The 21,806-nt window shown below is 35.6% G+C and overlaps 1 protein-coding gene across 5 annotated transcripts in view; it reads left to right on the top strand.

Moving 5' to 3' along the window:
• Window positions 1–21,806, top strand: part of LOC107100989 (alpha-1,3-mannosyl-glycoprotein 4-beta-N-acetylglucosaminyltransferase C-like) — an 80,839-nt gene that overhangs the window by 46,396 nt on the left and 12,637 nt on the right. For 2 of the 5 annotated variants that reach the window (XM_015399715.1, XM_015399712.1), the window contains exon 1: window positions 2,850–3,006. The exons of 1 other annotated variant lie outside the window; for it this stretch is intronic. The gene's annotated coding sequence lies outside the window, so the exon portion shown is untranslated. Of the gene's footprint in view, window positions 1–2,849; window positions 3,007–8,976; window positions 9,063–21,806 lie in introns of those variants that run through there. 2 more of the 5 variants (XM_015399714.1, XM_015399716.1) reach the window with 2 other exon arrangements.

The raw sequence follows: 21,806 nt of genomic DNA, 5'->3' as shown, positions 1-21,806 counted from the left end.
CTCCCAGTGCAAAGGATGCTTTCTCTATGAAGGAAATATTTTATTGGCAAATCCTGGGTGGTGTTATATCCCTTCTCCCTGTTGCTTCCTACCCCACCCCAATGAAGGAAACATAATAACAGGAGAAATGATTATATGTGGACCACAGAGTAGCATTCAGAAATGTGTTTGCTGTAGTCTGCCTCCGGTGTAAATGCCAAGGATCAGTTCTCAGCGGACACTCTTCTGCCCAATGAATGATTAATGAGTTAAACTGTGTCCATAACAAGCCACACAAGCAAATGCTCCACCAGTTAAGTCAGTGGTGTGTCACTGTGTTTCATCAGGAGGTCAATGGCTTGAATTCGGGATGATTTTAATGAAACTGTATTTGCAAAACATCTATTGACCTTCTCGTTTATCAACGGACGGCATAAGATGACCCAACACACCGGTTTGTTTCCACACAACTTCTGAAAGCTGTAACTTTACTTTATGAGATACACCCAGTTAACAAAATGTTTACCACCACCGAAAACAAAGGAAATAGATTCTTCTTTCTAGCTAATACAAAATCTATTTTTTTATTAGACCACTATTTGCCGACATGGCATTTTGACAATTGGCTGCTAAATATGTTTCAGTTTTTTTTTTTTTTATGAGGTGAGATAACTGACAAAGGTGCACATGCATAATAGATACTCATACAAGCAGTTTTATTTAAAATACACATACATAAAATACATTTTATGTATGCAGAATCAATGTCATGAGACCCATAATATGTGTCAAGCATGAGAGCATGCTCCTTCTGGGAAAAGTCATCCTTGCTGTAGGATGAGGGACTTACAATAAACTTGGAATTTGCCTCCTTTCATTTCCAAATTACCAATATACGGTAAGCTAACAGGTGTACAATTCTAGTAAAAGAAATGTATTATACGAAGTGGTTGTGAATTAGAAATCAAGAAGATTTCAACACTATTCTTCCTTCTGGGAGTGTGATCCCTTCTGTGTGGATTACCGCCCCTGTCTTTGTCACGTTTGGCATTTCTTCAGTCTGAATGACAGTCCGATGTCCCTGCAGTGTGGATCAGCAATCCAAGTCGCACATTTAACATAAATTAAATATATAAGTATAGTTTGTCTCCTTTAAAACAACATGTCATGGTAAGATGCTTCTAAATGAGGTTCAAATCCACCCATGTTAAACACAGCAAGGGATCAGAGTTTGTTTCATTAGATCTATTATACTTCTATTATTTATTTATTTTTTTTTCTGTTGCTTTTCCTTCTGTTATTTGAAACCCAAATTTAATATTTTCTAATTTCTGCTTCTGCTCTGTATGATTGCAGCATGACATGTGAGCAATTTGTAAAAACCTTAAGTGGATTTCAGCATAATTTGGCATCAGTAAAATATATGAATGCTGGTTTGTGAAGAGATAATGGCTGGTTTCATCAAAAATGATGCAGTCTAATTGACTTTAAAAGGATATTAAAAAGATAATTGTAGAACTCCTTCACCTGCAGATGAACTTTAAATTAGTATAATTCTTCTAGTTAGCCTCATTATGGATACACAGCCTGTAGCATCCCATCATTCAAGTCAATACCATTAAAAAGAGATAAGGAAATAAAAATTGCCAACGCACAAAGTAGACTGAATGCCTCCGTGCTGGAATATCACATTAGTGATACAAATGCAGCATTTCTTGATGTCACCTTAGGTAAATGTGGTGCGGAAACCAATCAGATAAAACAATTCAATACAACTCAGCAGCCTTTGCTTTAGTTTTTTCCTTCTGTGGAATCAGTAACGGCTCAGGGGTCACAGGAATTCAACTGCTCTAAACACGTACAGATGAATCTCCTTGAAGCTCATTTACAACTTGATTGTTTTAGAATCTTATCTGAAAATTGATTTAAATGAGCCTTAAAACTCTTTAATCCTAGCTGATTTTGGTGCATGTACCTCTGAAAAAAAAAAACTATGCCTAATCACAGTTTAGAGATTTATTCTAGATTTGTTCCAAAGTGGAATGTTTCAATCTAGCTTCCATTCGATTAGGTCAGAGTGGGATTTTAAGCAATTAGACGGCATGAAAATACAAATATAACAAGACTTGAGTTATTGGACCAAATATGTAGAGAAGTAAAAAAAAAAAAAAAAAAAAAAACTACCTTCATGCTTTACTTAGTTCAATTGTGTGGAAAAATGCAGATTTTCTTCTTCTATGCTAGATGTCTTTACTGTCCCCAAACTTAATTTTATAGTAAAATGAAGACTTCCAAGCTTTATTGCACAGATTTAAATGGAAAATACAGTTCAATAGAAAAAAGTAAAAGTAAACAAAGTATATCTTTAAGAATTAATATGTTTAAATCATGTGTCTGGGGTTTCCTGAACTTTTCAGGCAGAGAAAAGCAACTAAACCCATGAAATAAACCAGGGTAATCAAAAACAACCTGTCACAACCTGTCTGAGAAAAACTACAAATAATGATGATTAATAAGGTAAAGGATAGAGTCTCGGTTCTAAACTCTGCGTATGCGGGAGGATACAGTTTTGAAAGATCAGACTCTGGTCTGGATCCTCCATCCAATCAGCCAATCAGAAGAACTCTGAAAATTCAGTTCATAATAATAATTGAATTTTATGGCTGCCATTGTACGGTGCCCAAGAAACAATCCAGGGTTAAAGGTCTTGCTCACAGACCCAGAGTGGCAGTCTGCGGGAGTGGGTTTTGAACTCACAACCTCGGAATTCCATGCTCTATGCCCTAACCACTAGTCCAGCATGCAGCAACTCAGGGTTTTTGTAGATCTTAACTGGTTTCAATCACTGACAGCTTACCTGTGTTTTGCAGCCGCTCACCAGCAGAGAACAGCAGCGGTTCAGGAATCAGAACTGGCTCAGCAGAGGGCAGAAAGAAAACTCGGATGAAAAGGTCCAGCTAGAACAAAACCAGGAGCTATTTCATTTGATCGACAGGCAGAGAGTGCAATTGGAGGTACCAGCAACAGGTGATGCTAGCTTTTAGCTCCAGACTTCTTTAAGAATGGGAGGCGGCAACTTCTCCAGCAAAGTGGGAGTGCAGCAATTCTGGAGTTTCCACCAGGTGGAATGTGATGAACATTTCCTTGGGGTATTTCCTTTTACTACCAGGATCCCATAGAAAGTGAAGTATACTTCCTTTGATTGGTTAAAAAAAAAATGCAGTCCTGGGGATGGGACGTCAGCGGAACGGCTCTGCTGTGGCCTCTTAGTTTCAAGGAAAACATCTCTAATGTCCTCCATCTTCTCAATAAGTTATAAGTTATATTTTAGCTTTTTTTCTAAAAACCCCTGATATTTTACAATCTTTATGTGACAAACTACTTGTATAGAATTGTGAACAATACAGGAACAATTGTTGAAGCCAAATATGATACAAAAATATATATGATATTTCCTGTAGACAAAAGATACAGTTTCATTTCTAATGCTGACAGCATTATGACAGTTCTGCTCTGCATAAAGAATTGCCTTAAGGTGCTTTGCAATTGTTATTCAATGTGCAGCAATTTGTACAATTAAAACATTTAGGCCGCTGGGGCTACTTTCTTCATTAAGCCAGTTACTCACACAAAAATTCAATTTTCCTGGTCCTAATTTCTTCTTAAATACCAGAGCTGTTTGGATATATAACACTTATTATGGCGACCACAATTCAGCCGTTGGTTAGATGTCCATACTGTTTTGAGGTATTTGGTAGTCCTTCCTTGCTGAAGAACTTGGATTCTTCAGGATCAGTCAATGTTTAAGCTTAAGCTTGAACCAAGAGTGGCGTTCAGTTATATTCATGTTTATTTTAGAATTGAAGCATAATGTTTACTTTGAATACAAATGTAAGCAGAAGGTGTTCGACTAGTCTTTTTCTTTTTGCTTTTCTCAGCTGCAAAAATATATTTATCTACAGTAATAAATAAGGTTGAATGAAGGAACTCTTGAACTGTTAAATTTATTCAGAGGATGCCTTTTGTGAAGTCCAGCCTTTCATCAAGGCTGGACTTTCTGTGAATATCAGCAGCTTAACCTCAATGGTAATATCTCAATGGTATATAAAAGCTTTAAAATTTCATATTTAGTTGTATTTTTTTCCAGCTCCAGCTTTTTATTTATTTTCATTACACTCTCACAAGTACAGAGCAACAAAATGAACTCTGCATTTAACACATATCTTTGGTAAGCAGTAGGCTGCCATTGTGCGGCACCCGGGGAGCAGTATGGGGTTAAGCATCAGATTCAGGGACCCAGACTCTGTGGGAGTGGGGCTCGAAATCGGAACCTCTGGATTCAAAGTGCAATGCCCTAACCACTGGGCCAGCACTTCCCTCTGGGGGTGGACTTGTGATTTGGGGGGTGAGAAAAAAACATGGTGAAATTATTACATATTTAGAACATGCATAAACAAAATCACTGTATTCTTTTTTGCAAATATATCAAACACTTCTAGAGCAAGTCCATCCATCCATCCATCCATCCATCCATCCATCCATCCATCCATCCATCCATCCATCCATCCATCCATCCATCCATCCATCCATAGTCTCCTGCTTACTTCCTTAGGTTGGCGGGGTGCAACCTGGACAGGTCCTCCGTCTTTCACAGGACATCACAGAGATGCAAAAAGACATACAACCAATCTCACGCACATACACAGACCTAAGGACAATTTAGAGATGCCAGTTAACCTAACGGTCATGTTTTTGGACTGTGGGAGGAAGCTGGAGTCACTGGAGAGAACCCATGCATGCACAGGGAGAACATGCAAACTCCATGCAGAAAGACCCCCGCCCAGGGAAATGTATACAGCTGTCAAAAATGTTAGTATATTTATCACTCTTTTTCCTTCCCCTAATTCCTTTTTCTCATAGAACCTGAATCCTTGAGAAAAAAAAAAAAATCTTAGACAAATTCCTGTTTTCTGCTTTCAATTCTCATCAGGTGCTAAACTGATGGTGCTGAATCAATACATGTTAAAGGAGTACACGTTTGAATCTCAACCATACTTATTTAAGAACATCCAAGGAACAGTTGTGCTTTTTGCACGCGTTTAGGAGAAACACATACACAGAAAAAAAAGAGGTAATATATGTAATCCAATCCCTCGTCTCTTTATTAGATCATCCATTTACTAACAACCAAACGTGCTTTGTTCACAAATACTTGCCTCAGGATAGGCTTCTGCACATGTTTGCATGCATTTCGATTCTGGCCTGGCCATGTCATCCAGCAGGAGGAAGAGTCTACCTCCTGTAGTCTGAGAAAGCCTCAGGCACCCCCACCCCCTCTAACTTAATAAATAAGTAAACACATTGAACGATGCAGAGAAACAGACGGTAAAATTCCCAGCTAGAGGCATGAAGATTTTCTTTCTTGTGGAGGAAATGTTGTTTAGAGGTTGGTGATTTCATAGCGTACTTTGAGTGAATTCTATTAAGATTTTCCTTAGTGTCTGGAACTTTAACTCTGCACTAGAGATTGCATTTCACTGCCTCAGTCAGACTTGGAATAACTGTCATTAGATATTGTGAAAACTGAGTTTTATTTTTGCCTGTATGTATTCATATAGATATATACTCTTTATGTAATGTAAAAACATGTCACATTATTAAGTATTTTAAGCAGCAAATTGGCAAAAGTACAAGGGAGTGTTATTCTGGTAAACTCTTATCTGTATTGTCTTTGTTCTCAGCTGAAGTAATGGTGGGAACCATTAAGTATTTTCCCGCAATTTTACCTTTTGAAATAAAATTGGAATTGCAGGTGTTGGGCTGTTTCAAACGTTACCTTGGAGATAGCAGCAAATTATCTGACAGTCTACTTTCTTTAAGTGGTCCACTTATCTTTTCTTATGCTCAAGACATCTCAGAATAGATTGTTGCGCCGATTTCTTTTCGACGAGCTTGTAAGTATGTCTCAAATGACATGTTACAAGTAAAAACATCAGCCTGAAGGCCTATGGAACATAATAAGAAAAGATATAAACAAAAAACAAACAAAACAAAAAAAATATACGTAATATGAATAAAGTTTTTTGGGGGGGATACATCTTCTAAATAAAAATCTACATATCTAAGTTATTTTTAGAAAGACATGAAATCTGGCAAATAATGTTTAGATATATTTTGATGAGAAGTTCTCTTAAGAGACAATCAGCGCTTTACATCAGACCCACTGTAAATAAATGTAAATATTTTATCAGCGACGGCTAACTGCATCTATGAGTGAATTTACTGAGTGGGGCGACAGTGGTGTCAGATGCAGGAGTGGGCCCTGCAATCAGAGGGTTGTTGGTTCTAGTGTTGTGTCCTTGGGCAGGACACCCGCGATGCGTACTGATGATGGTCAGAGGGCCTGATCCACCTGGAAAAAGAACATCCTCCATTATACCTTTAAGTACTATAGGAAAGTAAATGTACTTAGTATATAGCTAAGGAGTTCTGTGTATCATGTCCCCCGAAGTTTTCACAGGGATTTAGGGTCACAAGAGCAGAACCTAAATAATTTTTTATTATGTTTTTTTTTTTATTATCTTCATGTTCATCATCAAATTTAGAGATCTTTAAAAAAAGCAGTAATTGACTTAATACACATTGCTTTAGAGCTCACATTTTACAACATGGGGATAAAAAAACAACAACAAAAAAGCTACAACTTTTATCATAGATGTCACTCTGTAGAGAAAACTCACCCATGCTGCCTTCATATATCCACAGATCGATAAAATGCCAAGTTGTGTTTCATCATTTCTTTTTTTCTACTGCTAAAACTTCCATCAGGGAGAGCAAAACGTATTTCTGGCCCAAATCCTTATTATCCGGCCCAAATCCATGTTTCGTGGAGTACAAATCAGTCCATCTGCACTTTTTTCTTTTTTACAAACTGTTGACAAGCTAATGCTGCATGCAGAATAAATAACAAACACAGGACAGACTATCTTCTACTGTTTAAGATAAATAAAAGAGAGAAAAAATCTGTATTTTGAGGGTCTTGTTACAATCATAAAATTTAAAAAATTACATCAGCTATCTGCATACATCAGGGTAATTACTTCTGGATGTGCACAGTCATTAGAACTGTACATGAAAACTTCTGGCTTGGATCCAGAGACTGAGGAGTATCACCTTCCTTCAAGCACACTAAAACAGCATTTGAAGGGATCATGTCATTAATATTGTTGCAGAAAAATGAACTGCAAAGCACCGATGTGTTATTTTCCAAACAATCCATCATAACCTGTCCTGCTGCCCGCTCTTCTGCCACACCCACAAACACAAGTGTTCTTCTGGGTTCATGCACGGTCTGGATGTCAACAGGCAAATGAACAGCACTGTTTACCAAATGGCTTTGTTGTTCAGCACACAAGCTTATTAATTTGGCATCTCATTACAGGCGCAGAGGAGCCATTTTCTAGGAAATTAATTGCATCTTTTTGAGCACGCTCTTGTCATTATCATTCTTCGCTGCATATGGATTAGCTATGACCATAATAGCCCTAAATATTTGTATTACAGGAAGCTTAGACGGGGTTAGTAAATGAGCCACAGGCGTGACTATTTTGGTGTTCACACAGAGGCTGAATTTCAAACAGTAGCCTTTGTGCAAGCTGTGGACATCCGGCTCCAGGTGCTTCCTGCTGAATAAATAGTATTGCCAACAGTTAGTACATCTATTCAAAAACGCCGGTCCTCTTGTGTCTTTCCGTTTCTGAAACTAGGGCAGCTCCCACTTATTGTGCAGATGTAAATTGACATATATTGTATGGAGTGAATTTAGTTCCATTAGAAGAACAAGTTTTGTAAATTGAAACTTGAAAAAATATGTGAGACGGAACATTTGATCTGGGCTTAAAGAGATGCACATGTGATCTGTAAATTTTGAAAAGAATGTAATACATAAAGCTAAATCTGAAAAAGAAAATAAAAAGAAATCCAAAGAATTTTTTAAAATAATGAACAAAATGATTCAATTTTATTTTATCTTGGTGCTCAAAACTGTTTTACTTGGACTCTTTACTCCCTGTCTTGTATTTTTATGTCACTTTTTTCCCTCCAAAGTGTAAAATTATAAGAGATTTTTACTTCCTTGGTGCTGAAGCACTAACCATACAGTCTATTTACAGAGTTTTTTTTTATGTGGGTTGGATGTCAGCTTCATGCAACTGAAGCTCCTCCTATTTAAATGTCTGAGGTGTAAAGTACAATTCAATTTCATTTCAGGTTAGGTATGTAACACCAATGCAAAACATATGTCACTTAAAGGGACTTCACAAAGACAGTATAGTCAGATTGGTTAAAATGTCCTATCACATTGTATAACAATTGTTATAGAAAAAAAAGTCGAACAAAATTGGAATTGGCATGTCAGGCTTTGTAAAGATTGTTGATCGGATAGAAAACTACAACTGGTGCACTTTCACACACACACACACAAAAAAAACATTACTGATGCCTTTTTAGAGTCATTATCATGCAAACATCTGGAGCCGTTATTCATTTATAAATGGAAAAGAACGCTTAAAGCCTTCAGTATTTGTTAAAACATGAACAGTTTAGAGCCCCTGTGGAAAGTCTAAGGAGCTGCTTGCAGCTCCATTTCTGCAGGTTGGAAAACATCAAAGAAGGTGCTGAACACGAGCAAAGTATAAGCACAGAAAATACAGAGAAAGTACATTGCAGTTATATAATAGTGGCAGGTAAGTAATGGTTTGATGTCAAACTATTGATGTTTGTGAATTATACCCATTGCTTGATGCTTTTAGGCCCATATTTTCTTAACATTAAATCAAACCTTTCCCGTTGCGGAAGAATCAACTCCTAGAAACCTTGTTCTGTGCCATTATCCTAGCACTTTTTGCTGATAGCCAGTTGTTATTATACAGTTAACTAATACTTTTTAGTGTTGGTTGACTTCCTCTAATTGGGTAATTTTCCTGTTAAAACCAACAGATGTCTCCTCGGTAGACAGAGAAATATTTTGCTCTAAACTGGAGGTCTTCAACAAGAGGTCTGCGACCCCTACGGGGTCCACAGAGGTACTGCATGGGGGTCCTAAAAGTTTTGGTGGATTAGACTTTTTTTATATTCCCCCCTGTAATTTTCATGGATTCAACACACTGTAGTAAACAGATAAATAGAGGCAGAAGATGTTTTTCACCATCAATGCACACATTCAGACGTTGAAGACCCCTGCTCTAAACCATCCTTACTCAAGAAAACTCTGAAAGTTCTTGACAAAAGCCTCTATGTTATCATTATTGTAACATATTAAGTAAGCTGTGGTGTCAAAAGTACACACATTTGTTACTTAAGTAGACGTATAGATACTGCTGTTTAAAAAGTTGAAGTATCAACTTGACCTCTTTAGTCAAGTAAAAGTGAGAAAGTCTCCAAAAACTACTTAAAGCAGGGGTCTTCAACGTTTTCGAGGTCAGAAGTAAGAAGAAAAAAAGTAATGGAGTAAAGTTTAGATACTTAAAAAGTGTACTTCAGTAACAAAGTATTTGTACGTCGTTTCTTGACACCTCTGTAAGTAAGTACAACATTTGAACATCATGAGATATTTCTGGATGCAGGTCTTGTTTTTAACGTTTTAAATGGACTTGCTCCTCCTCTTCTAATAGATTTTATAAGCAAAGGAACCATTACTAGAATAAACAGCAGGGCTGTTACCAGAGACTGTAATGTTCAGCAGTGCAGGACCAAATTTGGCCAAATTGTTGTATCCATTAGAGGAGCACAGTTGCAGAACACACTGCCAGCTCATGTTAGCGGCTGTGCAACCTATATAAGTTTTAAAATATAATTGAAACATCGGTTGAAAACCAACTAGACATGTGTTCACAGGTCAATCGATCTGTTTCATTGGGTCTGTTCACCTAATCTTATTGTGATTTTATGTTATTGGCATCTTATCTGTTTGTATCCATCTGTTTTCTCCCGTAGTGTCTCCCTTAATGTTCACTATTCTTACATGTGTTAGAAGAGTCAGTGCAAATTAGCTGTTGTGCTAATTCTGGCATAATTACTTTGATGCTTTAAACTGAAATGCTCATAATTTTGCATTGTCCTAATTCAAATACTACTAACATACTAGAAAATACTCCTTCCTCTTAGCCCTCTGTGAGCACTTTACACCGAACTGATATATTTAACTGTTTGTGATCTTCTTATTTTCACCATTTAACAGCAGATTTATATTTTCCACTGTCAGTATTAAGTAGGGGTGGGAATTGGCAGGAATTCTGTGATATGATACGTAGCCTATATCACAACTCGCGTTGTGGTACGATTTATTCCGATATTTTAACAAAGATGTTATATTGTGATTTTTACAATAATGTAGCTCTGAAAGTACAGTATGAGCAGGTAGATGGCATCAGAGCGTCAGGCTGAACAGACATTGTGAGCTGTGAGCTCACACTGTACGACTAAACTCTGCGGTTAGTCGTACAGTGTGAGCAGCAGCTGCGTGCAATGATTGAAAAAAATCGCACAGACACAGACAATGAAAGTGATGTTAGGCTATAAATATTTTTTACATTTAAGATTCACTCAGTAGTATTTTGTTTTGACAGATTTGGAAAACCCTAAACCAGCTTTCTCTCCAGAAGATTTGTTTCCTTGTTTTGTCGTTTAACAATTTTACAGCAACTAATTTCAAATACACATAGGTAGGTTAAAAAGTTTAACTAGAAAAATCAAAGACAGATCTAAACAAATAGGTTTTAACCTTGTTTTAAAGGAATTTTAAGTTACCAGTGCTGTTACAAAACTAATTTCTGCTTCTTCATGTTATGTTTCCATGTTTTGGTTCCAGGTATGCAGGGTTGACTTTGGCCAGAAGACCAGAGATGGCAAAAGTACTCACTTTCCGTACTTGAGTAAAAGTACAGATACTTGTGTTAAAAAATACTCTGGTAAAAGTGGAAGTACTGATTAAACTTCTTTACTCAAGTAAAAGTAACAAAGTACAGGCTTGTAAATTTACTTAAAGTATAAAAGAAAAAGTAGAAACCACTTTTTTTCATGCCGTTGCCTACATTTTAAATGGATGTCTGCCAATAGGACTAGATCTCCGTTGTGTTCATTTTCAATCATCTCGTCGTCCATGCTACTATGCTAACGCCACCGCCACCAAGCTGCAATGATTTGCTGCGAATGAATACCGCCGAATCTGTCGATTCATCTTGTAGTGGTGCGTCAAATGCAACGTAGATTCCCATCCAATTAGATTGAATTTGGTATTGATGACGTGAAAAATAATAACGGTAACTCCATTGAAATGATTCAAAACTAAAGTAACGAGCCAATTTTTTAGTAGAAAGTACAGATATTTGTGTAAAAATGTAAGGAGTAGAAGTAAAAAGTCGCCATAAAAATAAGTAGTAAAGTAAAGTAAAAATATCAGAAAAATCTACTTGAGTACAGTAACGAAGTATTTGTACTTCGTTACTTCCCATCTCTGCAGAAGACCTGCCTGGTCTAGGTGATGGAAACTGACTAGAAACTAAGACCTTTTACTTTAAGGGTAATGTCGATATCAATTGCTTTAACATCAGACTAAATACTCCCCGTTTTATGCTGCCGTTGTTTTTGGGCAATTTTTGAATTCATTGATGCTGTTTTCTTACATTTACATTTGAAAGGAGCTTTGCAGTTTTTTCAGATTTAGTTTTCTGATAAATCTTTCATATTCTTTTTGAGAAAAAATTTTCATCTCTTTTGTAGTTTTAAAATATTTTTTTCAAAGTTTTTAAAATGTAATTTTTTTGTCTTTTTGTATATTTTAGTTTATTTTTTCTACAGTTGTTCATCAGATTTTTTAAATTGAGTTTTAAATATTACATTCTTTCCTTTGGGTTGAGGAGTGAAGACGATTTCTCTTGGTCTGTTGGATGTTATTGCAATATTTTTATTGGTCAGTGTGTGCGTCAAGCGTTACCCTTTGTATTTGGCTTGAAATGAAGACTGTGATCTGTGAAAGGTAATTTGAAAAGTATGCAATTTGTAAAAACATAATTTTGAAAAAAAATATATCTGTAAAAATAACTAATTGTTTAAAAAACTTAAAAATGTAAAAAAAATCTTTTAAGAAATTTCATTTGAAAAAACAAAATCTTAGGAAAGAACAAAACTCTTAAAGCCATTTTTTATTAAAACATTTATCAAAGATTCATTTATTGATTTTTTTTTTCACATTTATTTTACAAAGTGTGTATTGTTTTTAATGTTTTTCTATTATGTAACGTATTCTTTATTTGCAACAATAATGGAACATAATTTACTCCATACATGATTGATGAATGTTGCAGTGAGTAGATCCACAACACTGACTCTAGAGGACTGGAGTTTGACTGCAGATTTAGATCTTTATTTTACATACAGTAGTATACACTTTTACACATTTCAGGATACAATAATATTACTTTTGTTCTACATATTCAACAACAACAGGTAAGTGCCCTAGTTATAAATACATGTAATAATTGCTGCATAGAGAATATTCACCTATTTTACTGATCAAAGTTTTATAGATCAGCTCTTCAACAGGAGGTGGAAAATAGAAGTGAAAAACGTCAGTGAGCTGAGCGTTGCACAGATAGAAAGAAGTTTATCAGACCTCTGTGTGCTGCACCTAATCTTTGCCTGAGGCCACAGGGAAGCAGAATGTGTGGAACATAAAAGATGATATCTATCCTATTCTACACCTACCATTTAAAAAGTGTCCACCGAACATCTCATACTCTAGCTTGGGTTTCCTTTCCTTTAAGTTATAAGTTGTTTAGCCTCTTAAAACTGCTCTGGCTGAACTCAGCCCAGCTGCAAGGTAAAGTATGAGAGGTAAATTAGAGACAGAAACCTCTTCAAACTAGTATTGCTTAAAATAATCTGATTTCTGTTATCAGCTATTGCAGTTGCTACCAGCTGCTCAGTATTCAGGATTAAACAGGCTTTCGGCCCCAAGCTAATATAATTCTCTTCTTCTGAAGCTTGGCACTCGTGCACAGCAGGACTTGCTGTAGCCTACATGTGATTTGCATCTGGAGTGGATTTACCTTTCAGGTCAGAGACGAACATGAAAGGCTTCTGCGGTCCCAGTGGTGGTGACTGTAAAGAAGATGGGTTCGCCTCAACAGTCAGCGCTTTGACCCATGTTATCTTGCTGCTTGGGGCCCGTATTGTTGGTGGATAGATAACAGCAGGATGTAGAGTCTGAGAAACAAATCATGGGTTAGATTATGTTTACAGCTTTTAACAAAAGTCTTAAATCTTGAAGGATTTCAAGAAAGCCATAAAGAGCCCTCGGCAAAGACAGCAGAGCACGTCTCAGTGTTATAATGATTTGATGTGAGAAATATAAAAAACAGAGACGACCCGTCGCAACAGAGGCTGGGTTGTTTTTGGTTGTTCAGACTCCTCTTTGATTTTAACTCTGAAGTAATCCGAAGGGGGCATCAATGAGTTAGTCTGCCTTTAGTTATTCAAGGTGACATGTTGATGGAATAGGGATTGTGATTTGAGTGAAGGAAAATTTCTTGAACACAAACTTGGCCAATAAAGTCGACCCCAATGCAGATTGAGACCGTGTGCTCACAGCAGAGATTTTGGTTTGAAATATAAAAGTTTTGTTGTGTCTCTTCTGTTTGTTTAAATTCAAAACAGAGGGCATTGTTTTGTCTGTATACGGCAAGATTTAAAAAAAACCCTCCTTGCCTCCATTGTCATATATGGAGGGTATCTGCCTGTTTGGCCAGGTGCGTGTGGAGCAGCATTAGCTAAGTTCACCCCGCAGCCTAAAGTGACCCAAATCCGATTTTTTTTCACCACATGCAACCTGGATCTGATCTTTACATGGCAGTCTGAACAACACATCCGATTTTTTCCAATCAGACCTAGGCCATCTTGAAAAGATTTAGTTTTTAAGGTTTGGAAAGATCGCTAGATGCGCTCCAGCACTACCATCCATGTTTACTTCTGTAAACACAAAGCATGCTGGTTTGTGACGTCATTGCGTCCTCTACTGCACATGCGGGACACTTAAGCTGTATGAATACAGTTTACACTGGACATCACATACAAGTCATATTTGGAAATGTGAACGGCAACGCAAAAATTCGGATTTCACAAAATAAATCAGAACTGAGAATCAAGGCCTGCAGTGTGAACGTACTCAATGTCAGGTTGAGTGGAGGTTTGAAGAGGACCCAAATGGAGACATGGAGGCCAAGGTGGTTTCTTGTAGATTCAATATCAAAAAATGGCAACAGAAGCAAAAATCCAAAAATAACAAAAAAAAAACCCTGAAAAACCAGGAGATTTTAGGGAAAACATACATAGGGATCAAAAAACGATGACGAACCAGCAAACAGTAACTGAAGAGGAGGAGTATAAATGGAAGACTGAACACAGACTTGGCTAATCAGCAGATTGGGAGCAGGTGTGGAGAGAAGAAACTAGAAGGGAGCTAGGAGAAGGAGACTGACACAAGAGGGTAAACAAGGAATATATAAGAACTCAAATACAACAGAAAACAACTAGAGTAACACAAAATGTAAATAAAGCCAATGAAAACTCAAAAAGAAAACTTAAACAGAACCAAAACCATGACAAGCATGGGGGCCAGAGGGTGACAGTCGTAACACACGTGGCTTAGCATTAAAAATGTTTGTATATATAAACACATAAAGTGACAACAAGAATACATTATTAAACTATCAACATCACTTTACTAAGACTGAAGATGACAGATACAGAATTAATGCTCCTTTCAGAACTATCTTTAGGGTTTTATGCAGGAAAAGGGAAGGCTATTTATCTCTCCAGGTCATCTGTGACGCGGTTTCCCAAACTTTTCAGTCTGTGACCCCGAAAATAACTATGAACCCCCTAAAAATACATATAATTACTTTGCTTTATGTTTATCTATACATATAAAGTCAATTAATTAAATAATAAATTAATTGGGTAATAAAATAGCATGGATTTATGCATTACATTAAAGGTTGCCAAAAACCTTTTTACTTTGAATCAGGTAAACCACATTTTGGATACTAATGCATTGATAATTCTTTATAAGGATGTTTGTTTTACCATATTTGATGTATTGTTTGGTTGTGAGGGCCAATACTTATGATAGAAGCATTGCACCATTGTTTTGTTACAGAAAAGGCCCATTAGAATAATATTTAATATAATAAAATAGGGTATAAAGAAAATACAAACAGATTCTTTGTTTTTTCCAGTTTATTGAAAATAATGTATTTAGATGAGCTTCAAACTTTGATAATAATGTATAAGCAATAAATAAATATTTACCAGAAAAGTTATAGAAGGTATTTGAATTAGACAAATTAGACCCAGATTTGGTCTGTTAACTTTAAAACAAATGTGCAAATATAGCAGGTGATAAACTATGGAATTACCCTGAAGAGTTGCACATGTTTTTCAGTTTAAATAAAATGTTTAAAAATGCTAAAATTACCTTTCATGCACTGGAAGACAAAAGGAATAGATGATTTATAATTTGGTGTCATGTTTATTTTATTTTTTTCTATGTTAGTCATTACTTGTAGTTTTGTTTGTACCTTCATGTTACCTAAATATTTGTACAGACAGGGGCTGCTGTTACAATTTTATCTTCTTCAGGCTCTGTTTTACTGGTGGTGATATTGATACAATTATATTGTATTAATTATAATTGTATCAAAAAACCAAAAAATAAAAAACTAAATTTTTAGTATTATGCATTTCTTCAATAACATTTCTTTATTTGATACAATTTAAATGTATTTTTTATTATTTAATGGGACATTTAATTATCTTGTTGTGTATTTTACAATTTAATCGTATAAGTATTACTAAATTCATAATATAATTATTTTGTTATCATCTACTAGATAAATAAATACATAAATAAAAATTACACAGATTTTGTTATTGTGCATTTCTTTGTGTGATGGGACAATCACATTCATATATTTTACGATCAATACCTCAGGGGTCACATTTCTCCGCTGGGAAAAGCATCTTGAATGAATGGCTAAAACTGAAGCTAACAGGATACATAAATACTAGCAGTGTGTATGCACAGCTGAAGGATGCAGGCATGTCTGAGATCGGCCAACAGATAAAATGAGGGTCGTTACCATTACCTTGCAGAGGAGGAAATACATCAGCAGAGTAAAGCCACATCCGCGTGTGCTACGTCTAGGTTACGTGGGTGACAGCATTCCCTTTTAAGCTGTATTTGCAGTTATATATACTATATATTTTACAGTTATATATTTACACTAGATGGGTAATATTTGTTACGAACACCTGTATTACGTTTTAACATAGTTAACCTTCGCCTAATTTCGGTCAAGGCAAGAAGACTTAGACCTGGACAGACTTTATTGTCATTTTGTTTACACAGTGTAGTGGTGATTGCTTGCCAGTCCAAACATCCAATTAAGCCAATTCCAATTAACAAACATCCAATTAAGCCACTACTAAGGCATTGGGGTCAAGTTTCTATTCGCAGGCAAAAATAAGTTTAAATGTCCAGTATTGATGATGGTTCTGGATGCTTTATTTTCTATTTTTGCCAACAATTAAAGAGTACAAACTTTTTCTTTTGTCCTACCTCTCTTGCACTGGTAAAAACTATAGGCCTCAAACCCAAAATGCCCCCTGGTCCTTTCCCAGGCCCCAACACTTATAGAAAGTGAACTGATCCACATCACTTCCTGTAATACAGTGGAACAAAAAGATAAATAAATAAGAAAAATAATAAAACAAAGATAAATAGAATCAACAATTATTATCCTGCAAATAAACTCTGTAAATAATAAAAAATATATACATTTATAGTTCTGTCAAGCTAAAATAGGAGATTTTTAATCAGATGGTCCAGACAGACATTTAGTTGATTAAAGCAAAGGATGTATTGCTGATAATCTTAGAAATATATTACTGATTAAATTACTTAACCATGTAGCAAAAGTTGTTTTCTGCTTAGGAATCCATTACTAAACCTGTTGCTGGTGGATATTTCCCATCCATCCATCCATCCATCCATCCATCCATCCATCCATCCATCCATCCATCCATCCATCCATCCATCCATCCATCCATCCATCCATNCATCCATCCATCCATCCATCCATCCATCCATCCATCCATCCATCCATCCATCCATCCATCCATCCATCCATCCATCCATCCATCCATCACGACGGTGCCTATCTCCAGCTGTCTACGGGTGAGCTGTGGTTTACATCCTGCACAGGTCGTCAGTCCATTGCAGGGAAACACAGAGACAAACAAGACAAACAAACATTTACGCACACTCACACCTAAGGAGCAACTCCACCGCTTACATCACTTGTCATAAAAAATCTAGCTCGTCTTCAGCAATTTATTCAGAAAATACGGTTGTTGTTTCCTGTTCCTGTTGGTGCAGTGTAGTCAGACCCTGAACTGCTCCTTTTTTGGCCACCCCTCAAACCGATGCATCCCCAAACACACAGCCTAATGGATGGCGACCAATTCAAAAACAACAGCGGTTAAGCCTTTTCTTTCATCCATGAAAACATTTGAAAACCTTTTGTAGTTAAATACAAAAATGTATTTCAGAATTCAGAAACTAGTGTGTTTTCAGAAAGCCAATCTCTTTTTTTTAATGTGTGTGAGTTTAAGGTTGGAGAGAAAACTCTCAAAGAGCAAATTTATGGTAAAAAAAACAGAAATATATTGTGAACAGCTAGATATGTGAGTTCCTTATGTCATGAAATCCAAATGAGAACATTGCTTTTTTTAATTTGGATAATGCTTGTTCTACGTCCCTATTTGCTGTGTAAAAACAAACCTCTGGGCTAACTGAGTAATACAGTACATGAAACATATTTGTGGGAAATTGAAAAAGTTTTGCCAATCTGTTTTTCCTTTATCCTTTGAATTATTCTGCTTTTTACCCAACATTTGTATTCTAAAGCCCAGTTATGTCGAATCAATATAGGCTGTTCTGCTGTGATATGTTTTAATCTGGCCGAGGTCAGAAGTTTTCATCAATCTAACCATAAACAGACACACACTTAAATGTTTATTTTATACGGTTCTCTTTTCAAGATGTGGCTGATTATATAACGTCAAATAGCTGGAAGAATTTGGAATAGTTTACTTTTTTGAATCACATGTTTTAACACTATAACTGCAGGCTAGATATAAAAAAAAAACAAAAAGAAAATGATCAGCACAAGTTGTGTTTAGCTGATTATATCTATTCTCATAACTTATTGGATCAAAAGAACAAGTATTTCTTAGAACATACTAATGACCTCAAGCACAGCGGTGGTCCCCTCATGATGTAGGGGTTGGGTTCCTGACAGATTTGCTGGTGCATAATTTCATCAACCCTATAACACAAAGTGCATCATATTTGATTCATGAGTTTTTGAAACCTTCACATCATCATTTGGATATTTTTGTTTTTGAAAAGTCTGACTTATAAAACCAGAAACATTTGTTGAACAAAAAATCCATATGCATAATACATACGATATTATGCATATTTATACTGTACAGAAATGCTTAATGTATCTCTTATGATACAAATAACTTATCAAATTTAAATAATTCAAAAATATTGCTTTTGTCAGAACCTTCAACCAAAGCTATAACATAAAAAAAATTAAGAGTTCTGTCAATTATTTAATGGTTTATTTAGGCTTTTTAATAAAACTTCAGTTAAAAGTTTTAATGGTGTACTTTGGCCTTGCAGAGGCATGAAGCAGGGGGAGCAGTTGGCCCCTCTTGTGCTCTAACTGTTGAAAAGTGCATGTTAAAGTTCCCTTTCTGGAGCCAAAGGGCATGCTAAAGTGTCCCCTTGTTGTTTCAACTATAGGTGGATAACACTTCTCAGCCTCTCCACTAAGGATTTGGAAAATTTTTAAAAGACTACTTTACCATGATTTATATAATAAATATAAGCAATATGAAAACAGACCAAACTTCTGTGCGTTTCTGTCTGAAATAAACTGTGTGCCAAACATTATTTGATCATAAACCAAAGCAAAGTATCCTTTTATGTAGAGAACTGATAAAATACATTGCAAATAAAAAATAAAAAAAAACAGCCAAGTGCAGCTTTTTTCGGGAGAGTTTCCTAATTTAAAGTAGGAAAATTAGACCACAATAATTTTTTTAGTAAAATTTTTTTTCAAATAGTCTTTGGTTATGCTGTTTACATTTTAAGTATTTATTTTATTTTCTAATATTTAAACCAAACCTTCCTTGAGAAAGAATTTTTTTTTAAATCATCTGTGACAGTTTTAAAAGAGAATCCACCATAATGCTTAAGTTTATTATTATGTAATATTATTATTATTTCCCATGCGTGTTATGACATTTACGATGTATATTGTGAAAATAAACTATTATATAATACAACAGTGAACATAAAACTCACCCCCATAAGTGGCTGTACACTTCTGAACCAAGTCGTTGACTCACTCTTCTCCTTCATGTGAAGTGTTTGAGTCACGTCTTATTGTCTGTGTCTGTTTTGAACCCGCCTCCCACCAGCAGCAGAATCGACCTATCATCTCGCCTTGACTCACTCTTTCAGACGTTGCCTGGCTGGGATTTAAATGGTGTATGTGCATCTGTTAGTAGGCCACCTGCAGCTTTTCTTAATGCCTTCTCTGAGTAGCCTCACAGAGAAGTTGACTGAAGAATGTAGTTTTAGTGAAAAGTGATAAAACGTTTTAAAAGTTGCAATTAGTAATACATTTACTATTTTTACATCAATTATGGAGGTCGAAAGTGAGATTTTTTCTTCTCAATTGGCTAAGATGGTAATATTAAAGCTACCCTGCTGAATTTGAACATATTTTAAAAACTGGGAAGCATTTATTCACTCATACTAAGGGTCGCCCAGCTATTTCTTGTACCATTAACCACATCAAGCTGTATGCATTTATTCAGTCAATAATATGTGCCTGCTGTATACATCCCTGTGGAGACTCACAACCCTCTGTCTCTGCTGTGGAAACTATTCCATCCATCATTTTCTGACCAAATCTATTACAGGCAGCATTTTGCTGAACAATCAGATTTAGCTTCAGCGTCTCATACGGTTACACACGTTCCCCACTCCGGAGCATCCCACTACAGACTCTGTCTCCTACTGGTTAGAATCTTGTTGCCACTTGAGCAAATAAGTATTAAATGCCTTCCCAATGTGCTGTACAGTTGGGCGTTGTTGAATTGACAAGATTACTCATACATATTTCATAACTGCGCTTCCATTTATTTTTTTACCTCCAGGTAAAAAAATCTCTAGCCCAAACGTGCTTTTAAAACAAACCTTTTTAATGTTTTTAGCTTTTTTTTTTAACTTTATTTTTAATTGTTTTTCTTTTGCAATGAACAAAAAAACAGAACATTACAGCCCATAAAAAACAAAACAGTCAGAGCATCTAGTATAAACAAAAGGACACTCTATCAATAAGAAAACTACAAAAAATACAGACCAGTACAAAACAACTGAGTAAGTGAGAGCAGCAAACATATGGTAGGTGTTAAATTACAACATATTCTGTTTTAGATAAAAAACCCATTCAGCCCAATATTTCCCGCACTTATCGACAGCCAGTCTTGATGAAAAAGTCAGTCTTTCCATAATGCAGATGTTTTTAGCTTTGCTTGAGTTGTTTTTTTGCAGCTGATCACACCAATCCAGAACTGTGAAATGGTATAACTACAATCAACATTCTCAGAGTCATTTCTTTTTTTTTCATAAACCTGAGCTTCGTTTTTGTATGAAGGGTGATAAGTGCCGAAATTAACTTAATAATGAATACCTATCAGATGGTTATTTAAATGTATCACTAATTTATTAAAAAATATATTATTAATTTATTGAATAAATATGATTGTCAAATCATATTCTTCTTTAAAAAGTTTTATTTTTTCTGCATTTGTCTTAAAAGTTAACATTGTTATTCATTTTCATATTTTATATAGAATTTGAATGGGAAACAGGTGTACTGTTCAATCCATTATTGATAACGGCAAAATAAAGTATTAAAACAAATCTGAATATAAATTAAATTATGTTTAATTATGGGCAGGTAAATATGTATATATATATTTTAAAAAGTGAATATAATTATTTTATAATTTAATCAATTATATCAATGCTCTTTGCTGAAGCACACCATAAATTTCTGCTTGGCTTTTATCACCTAGCAAGACAGTGCAGTTTATTTTATTCTATTTCATTCTTGTAGTTCTTTAATCTTTTAGCTAATTTTATTGCTTTAATTGTGTGAATGTTACTTTTAACCATGTTTGTGTTTCATCTGTAATGGTTTATGTTTTATTTATTTTTCTGCACAGCACTTTGGTCAGCTGTGGTTGTTTTATAAGTGCTTAAGAAATAACATTTTAATGGATTGGATAAATGATTTCAAACTATCACATATCGATAAAAGTCAAGGAGGCGGTTGTAAGGCTGCGACGTCTGATTGCCTGCTTCTCACTGAGCAGGATAAGACAACTTCTTCCTGGTTTTCTTTTACTCTTTGTAAAAGTTGTATTTTCGTCACATTGGGTGAGCAACTCTATCTGCTGTTAGCTCTGCCTCTAAAAACCTGAGAGAATGTGAGCGGGTGTTTCGTCAGTAGGCGGGGGAAAAGGTTTCTATTCCTCCTCTCCTGACTTTATGGGCCTTTTTTTCAAGGTATGAAATTAGCATTGTCTAAAATTTCTCATTTAGAGCATTCCTTTAACTA

The sequence above is a fragment of the Cyprinodon variegatus genome, unplaced genomic scaffold (genome assembly GCF_000732505.1).
Source record: "Cyprinodon variegatus isolate N-32 unplaced genomic scaffold, C_variegatus-1.0 Scaffold1042, whole genome shotgun sequence".
NCBI classification, from domain to species: domain Eukaryota; kingdom Metazoa; phylum Chordata; class Actinopteri; order Cyprinodontiformes; family Cyprinodontidae; genus Cyprinodon; species Cyprinodon variegatus.
This window is presented reverse-complemented; position numbering and strand designations above follow the sequence as displayed.